At 46.4% G+C, this 7,500-nt stretch overlaps 1 pseudogene across 1 annotated transcript in view; it reads left to right on the top strand.

Moving 5' to 3' along the window:
- LOC308089169 (phosphatidylinositol 4-phosphate 5-kinase type-1 beta-like) overlaps positions 1-7,500 on the top strand; it is a 60,634-nt pseudogene that overhangs the window by 42,209 nt on the left and 10,925 nt on the right. Inside the window, exons 9-10 of the transcript XR_013935090.1 lie at positions 5,494-5,743; positions 6,255-6,349. The product of XR_013935090.1 is annotated as a phosphatidylinositol 4-phosphate 5-kinase type-1 beta-like (transcript). The remainder of the gene's footprint in view (positions 1-5,493; positions 5,744-6,254; positions 6,350-7,500) is intronic.

Genomic DNA, 7,500 nt, shown 5'->3' with positions numbered 1-7,500 from the left:
GATCTGCTATTTTCAAATGGCCAAAATGTATATAGGGCTGAAGTGGTTAACGTTTTGTAATTATAATCAAAATATACACGGGCGCGGTTCCAGCGCTCCGACCTCGACAATCAGGCGATGTCTTTGGCGCAGTCGGTAGCGCTGTCGCCTCACAGCTAGAAAGTCCTGGGTTCGATTCCCGCCGGGGACGCTGTGGGTGCTGGGGAGTTGTGTCCTCTCTTCCGCGTCATCAGTGCCCATACCCAGGTGGGGTTGGTGAAAGGGCCTTTCTGTGTGGAGTTTGCATGTTCTCCCTGTGTCTCCTAGGGTAGTTGAATTCAAGGACCCCAACGGAAACAAGTCCGCAAGGACTTTTTCGGTCGGACCTTTTAGACAAAAGTATTATAAATGTAACTGTGTTGTTTTACATTCTTTTGCCAAATAAAATTTTCAATCAATCAATCAAAGTTAACACATTGAGTGCCATAAACGGTCCGGACCGTTTTTGGCACATTTTTTTTTAAATATATTTTTCCATGCACGTGGGCATGGAAAACTTTGGGATCATCCAAGGAGTCTCTGAGAAGGAGAGGCCGGATGTCGATCCATGTCAAAAAATCCTTCCGGTCGGCCGCTCCAATGTTAACTCCTTGACTAAAAGCTTAATATCTCCATTTCTTTTTAACGTGGTGGAAGTGAGACGTTTTCGATCGGCGGTCACTCTGCAATGGAGGATCGCGTTAGAAATATTATTGTTCCAGGCGTTAGTCGGGACCCTCCGCCGTCTCGCACGCACGCTGTGTTTACATGCACTTCCTCGTCTGGGCTTCTACAGCACGAAACATATCAACGTAAGTGGATGGAAGATATGCTGGCACTGAACGTACCCTATTTTAATAAACCTCTGGCACACAATGTGTTAATACCCTCACAAAAACATGTAGTAATCCTGGTCTCTATACTGCCTCCCCCTGGTCAGCCGGGGCGCCTGATGGGAACTGGTTGGAATAACGTGTTCCTTCCACGCGCTACGTCCTTCCGGGGACACTCCCCCCTGTCAGGTGATAAGAAGCTACGTCCTTCCGGGGAAACTCCCCCCTGTCAGGTGATAAGAAGCTACGTCCTACCGGGGAAACTCCTCCCTGTCAGGTGATAAGAAGCTACGTCCTACCGGGGAAACTCCTCCCTGTCAGGTGATAAGAAGCTACGTCCTACCGGGGAAACTCCTCCCTGTCATGTGATAAGAAGCTACGTTCTACCGGGGAAACTCCCCCCTGTCAGGTGATAAGAAGCTACGTCCTTCCGGGGACACTCCCCCCTGTCAGGTGATAAGAAGCTACGTCCTACCGGGGAAACTCCTCCCTGTCATGTGATAAGAAGCTACGTTCTACCGGGGAAACTCCCCCCTGTCAGGTGATAAGAAGCGGCTTGCTAGCTCTCATGCATTGAATGAGGCATAAGTTCAGCTCTGGGTTCTCCCTAGGCTGGCAGAGGGAGTGTAGCGCCCAGGATTACTTAGACAATTGTCACTGGGGGGAAAATTTTCAGTTACACAATCACCTGATAAAAATAAAAATACATTTGAAAAAATCTATAAAGTAACTAGTTTTCAAATAATTGTAGTGGAGTAAAAGTATAATATTTGCCTCTGAGATGTAGTGGAGTAGAATTAAAAGTACAGAAAATTGGACTAAAAATTGTACTACCAAAACCGTAAATCTACGGGTTTGCAAAAAGTGGCGTTGAGTGCCAACCCTAAAAAAAACTGTAGATATACGTGAAGTGGTCTTTTTGTGGTTTAATAAACGATCGCGCTGTTCTCTGTAAATTCCGTCATCGGGTTCCCTTTCCTCTCACTTCCCACTCACCCGGATGCAGAAATAGCGGGTTCCGTTTCCGGTTTCGGTTTTAGCTGGAAAATTTAGATTTTTAGGCAAAATAGGGCAAAACATGTTTTTTCACACGGTATAAAAAACGAACAGAGAGCTCCGGTTATATTTTCTTTACTCTGGACGACGAACAGTTATGGTCGTTGTGTTTACCAACGATCTGAAACCCCATCATAAGCTAAGCTAAGCTAAGATAGCCTGCGGAAGGGGGGGTATACGACTACAGCCACTGGATATGATGTTTTCAGCCTGTTTGGGAGGCAGAGGGAGAGAAGGCAGACATAGAGAAAAAACGTAACTCTTTGAGTGCTGGTCGATCTGTCGTGTGTTTATAAACACAGCCAGACAAACGATTATAATGGATATAACAATTCTGTGACCGGTTGAAAAGGTTATAAAACACGAAAATTGCTGGCACTGGGGTGAGTATTATGAATATACTCTGGCACCGAATACAGTACTTGAGTAAATGTACTGAGTTACTTCACGCCACTGTTCAGCAGCACATTAACAGTCTGGTTGTTGTTTGTTTCTCTAACACAGTGTTTCTACATCGTGGTTTTGATACTTCAGCTGCTTTCCTTGTGCTGTGATGATCATCATGAGCTGTGTGTGTGTGTGTGTGTGTGTGTGTGTGTGTGTGTGTGTGTGTGTGTGTGTGTGTGTGTGTGTGTGTGTGTGTGTGTGTGTGTGTGTGTGTGTGTGTGTGTGTGTGTGTGTGTGTGTGTGTGTGTGTGTGTGTGTGTGTCTATTCAAAGTGCCTGTGGTTTGAACAGACCGGGGGAGTTGGGATGAAGGCATGCAAATGGTGATGCAAGCAGGCCGAGCACGAACAATACACCCAGTGTTTGTTTGTGTGTGTGTGTGTGTGTGTGTGTGTGTGTGTGTGTGTGTGTGTGTGTGTGTGTGTGTGTGTGTGTGTGTGTGTGTGTGTGTGTGTGTGTGTGTGTGTGTGTGTGTGTGTGTGTGTGTGTGTGTGCGTGCGTGCGTGCTGCGCGCGCGCGTGCGTGCGTGCGTGCGTGCGTGCGTGCGTGCGTGCGTGGTTGAGCTGCACATTACGCTGGATGTTTTCAAACCGCCACACCATTAAAGGGCAACTACGTCAATTTCTGTCACTGTGAAAATATGACATGCTGTACATACAGTGTTACTATAACACTACAACACTCACTGTGTGAAACAGAGACATTATAAAAGTCCACATTGCAGTCAGAACTGCAGACACTCCTTCCTAATGTTCCGCCGTAACCTGAAGACCTCCTAGCACTCACCTCTTCAGACTGACCTAGTTATGATGACCTCCTAGCACTCACCTCTTCAGACTGACCTGTTTATGATGACCTCCTAGCACTCACCTCTTCAGACTGACCTGGTTATGATGACCTCCTAGCACTCACCTCTTCAGACTGACCTGGTTATGATGACCTCCTAGCACTCACCTCTTCAGACTGACCTGTTTATGATGACCTCCTAGCACTCACCTCTTCAGACTGACCTGGTTATGATGACCTCCTAGCACTCACTTCAGACTGACCTGGTTATGATGACCTCCTAGCACTCACCTCAGACTGACCTGGTTATGATGACCATTCAGACAGAACTTGGTTGTTTGTTCTCATGTTTTCGTAGTTTTTTGTAGGTTTTTCTTGACCACAGGGATTCAAATGTATTTTTTTCCACGGGGCACGTGGCGCAGTCGCCTCACAGCTAGAAGGTCCTGGGTTCGATTCCGCCGGGGACGCTGTGGGCGCTTGGGGCGTGGTGGGGTTGGCGAAAGGGCCTTTCTGTGTGGAGTTTGCATGTTCTCCCCGTGTCTCCTAGGGTAGTTAATACCCTCACATAAACATGTAGTAATCCTGGTCTCTATACCACCTCCCCCATGACAGCCGGGGCGCCTGATGGAGGGGAAAGGAACTGGTTGAATAACGTGTTCCTTCCACGCGCTACGTCCTACCAGGGAAACTCCCCCCTGTCAGGTGATAAGAAGCTACGTCCTACCGGGGAAACTCCCCCTGTCAGGTGACAAGAAGCTACGTCCTACCGGGGACACTCCCCCCCTGTCAGGTAACAAGAAGCTACGTCCTACCGGGAAACTCCCCCCTGTCAGGTGACAAGAAGCTACGTCCTACCGGGGACACTCCCCCCTGTCAGGTAACAAGAAGCTACGTCCTACCGGGAAACTCCCCCCCTGTCAGGTGATAAGAAGCTACGTCCTACCGGAGAAACTCCCCCCTGTCAGGTGATAAGAAGCTACGTCCTACCGGAGAAACTCCCCCCTGTCAGGTGATAAGAAGCTACGTCCTACAGGAGAAACTCCCCCCTGTCAGGTGATAAGAAGCTACGTCCTACCGGGGAAACTCCCCCTGTCAGGTGACTAAGAAGCTACGTCCTACCGGAGAAACTCCCCCCTGTCAGGTGATAAGAAGCTACGTCCTACCGGAGAAACTCCCCCTTGTCAGGTGATAAGAAGCTACGTCCTACCGGGAAACTCCTCCCTGTCAGGTGACAAGAAGCGGTCTGCTCACCTCCTCATAGCATTGAAGGAAGCATGGGCTCAGTTCGGGGGCGCTCCCCCAGGCTGGCAGAGGGAGAGTAGCGCCCAGGATTACAAGCCTTAGGCATTGGCACTGGGTGAAAAAATGGTAAAACAATTAATAATGATTTTTCAAAAATATTTCACGAATATATTGTCGAAGATGTAATCTGACATCGAAGCGTCGTTTGTTTCTGTGCTTTGCACCCCGCTGTTAAAATAAAGTGTGTTCTCAAAGGCGTTGGAAAAAAAACAGCTACAGGTTATACGTTACACGTTTTAACTGTGGGAGATTTTCTAGACAGAGAGTTGCCACGCGCAGAGAGAGTTGCCACGCACAGAGAGAGTTTGCCACGCACAGAGAGAGTTGCCACGCACAGAGGAGCACACAGGGAAGTTTGATATCATATTTCATATTTTTCATGTCCTCAACCACAATGACAGGAGTCAGATTAAATATCAACCTAGTTGCCTTCCTGAAAAGAGAAAGAAAGAAAGAAAGGCTGTGCTGCAATGTGAGCAGGTTTCACAACGTTTTGCAAACAGTATAGTTTTTAGTTGTAAGTGATAAACTCTGGCTGGGCTTTATGAATGGATTCCAGGGAACAGAGACTAACTGTACTGTCACTGTATCTCATGATATAACATACATGTCACACTCATATATTTAAAGATAAATAAATGCACCATTTGGCTCCAGAATGAGGCTCAGGTTTCTGAAGGTCGTCGGTCAGACTCTGGTTACATCCTGGCAGAGGTTCAGGAATCCACTTTCTGGTTTTGTTGTGACTGTATCCTAAATGTCCTAGAAGACAGTCTCTCTCTCTCTCTCTCTCTCTCTCTCTCTCTCTCTCTCTCTCTCTCTCTCTCTCTCTCTCTCTCTATCTCGCTCTCTCTTTCTAGGCTACACGTGGTTGTTAAACTTTGAGAATCAATGCTCTAATTGTGATGGTGTGTATCTTTAATAATTGAATATATTTGGTGCGTGTGTGTTTGTGTGTGTGTGTGTGTGTGTGTGTGTGTGTGTGTGTGTGTGTGTGTGTGTGTGTGTGTGTGTGCGTGTGCGTGTGTGTGCGTGTGTGTGTGTGGTAGGTGTTGGAGAGCTTTAAGATCATGGACTACAGTCTGCTGTTGGGGGTCCATCATGTTGGGGGGTCATGGTGGGGTCATGTTGGGGGGTCCATCATGTCCATCATGTTCTGGACCAGAGGCAGAGGGAAGGGGGGGGCGAGGCAGGGGGGGACCCCAGGAGACCTGTCAATCAAAGGGTCCTCTACTCCACCCCCATGGAGTCCATCCAGGGAGACGGCAAGGCAGCCGAGACCCTGACCACTGATGACACGTGAGACATGACCACACACACACACACACACACACGCACACACACACTAATGCAAATACTGTACATGCTCTCACACACACACACTTGCATGCAAAACAGATGCATGCACATACGCAAGCATGTTCACTCTACCACCAATACCAATTGGTATTATTCAGTGGTGTAAAGTAACTAAGTGCATTTACTCAAGGACACAGTACTTAACTCATTGAGTGCCAATGGCGTCTTTTTTTTTTTAAGTACCATTTTGAGGTAGTTTTACTTTATCTGGAGTTTTCCCAATTTTCAGTACCTTTACTTCCACTCCACTGCATCTCAGAGGCAAATGACACTGCAAGTATTTGAAAACTTTAGCTACTAGTTATTTTGTAGATTTTGATTTGACAGAGTATTTCTATTGCAGTATTGATACTTTTACTTAAGTTAAAAATGTGAGTCCGTGTGGGTAACCCCCCCCCCCCCCCATAGTATATCATATTATATTATATGTTGTATTTTTTCTGTCTTTCAGGATGGGTGGAATTCCAGCCAAAACACACAAAGAGGAGAAGTTACTAATTTTCCTGGGAATTATTGATATTCTACAGTCATACAGGTATAATAACTGTGTGTGTGTGTGTGTGTGTGTGTGTGTGTGTGTGTGTGTGTGTGTGTGTGTGTGTGTGTGTGTGTGTGTGTTTATATGTGTGTTTATATGTGTGTGTGTGTGTGTTGATTTGTTTTGTATTTTCCACCTCAGGTTGATCAAAAGTTGGAGCACTCGTGGAAGGCCCTGGTTTATGACGGGGTGAGATGAGTAGACATGTCAATATCTTATCAATAACTTATTTAATGTATTATCAATACACCCATTGTTGTCTCCGCCAGGCCGAAAGGCATGGCGAGAGTATGTTTTACCCCCTGTCCGTCCTTCCGTCCGTGTGTGTGTGTGTGTGTGCCCCTGTCCGTGTGTTACCAGCTAATCTCCGGCACCGTTGGCCCGGTTGCTGCAAAAACTGTGCACACACACTCCCTGGATGCCAATTCAGAACCTCTGCCTCAAATTTTTCACATGGGCCTGTTATAGCGCCACCTGGAGGCTGATTTGTGCAAAACCAATTTTTTAATATTACTCCTACAGATTTTATCCAAACGTCATGCAAATCGGTACACAGTATCTCTATAGTCATGTGATTAACACGGATCTGTCCGATTTCCCATATTCCATCCTCATTGGCTAAGGTTGCCTTCCAAAATTTGCAGGATTGGTCCGTTTTGAACAAAATGCCTCAAATCATGAACGCAGCTTGTGATTTCCGTGAAATTTCACAAACACATTCCCACTAGGCAGAGGAAGAAATGCCACCTGACATTTTTCACATCAGCCTCATGGTGGCGCTATAAAAGGCTGATTTATGTTTTTAACTATAAACTGCACCGATCTGCGTGAAACTTTGCACACACACTCCCTAGAGGCCAAGGAAAAACATCCGCCCTGCATTTTTCACATTTGCCTTTTATAGCGCAATCAAGAGGCCGACTTATGTAAAACACATTTTTGGATATTAAGCCTTCACATTTTATCCAAATTTCACACAAATCGGTACACATGATCTCTATAGTCATGTGATCAAGATGGAACTGTTTGATTTTTCATATTTCATCCTGATTGGCTAACAATGACATCTAAAGTTTGCAGAAGTGGCCCCGTTTTGAACAAAATACCACAAATCATGAACGCAGCGTCCGATTGAGGTGGACACTTTACAGGCACATTC

This window comes from Gymnoscopelus braueri (assembly GCF_963280865.1).
Source record: "Gymnoscopelus braueri genome assembly, chromosome: 7".
Lineage (NCBI taxonomy): Eukaryota > Metazoa > Chordata > Actinopteri > Myctophiformes > Myctophidae > Gymnoscopelus > Gymnoscopelus braueri.
The sequence above is the reverse complement of the archived record's forward strand: the minus strand, read 5'-3'. Positions and strand labels throughout refer to the sequence as shown.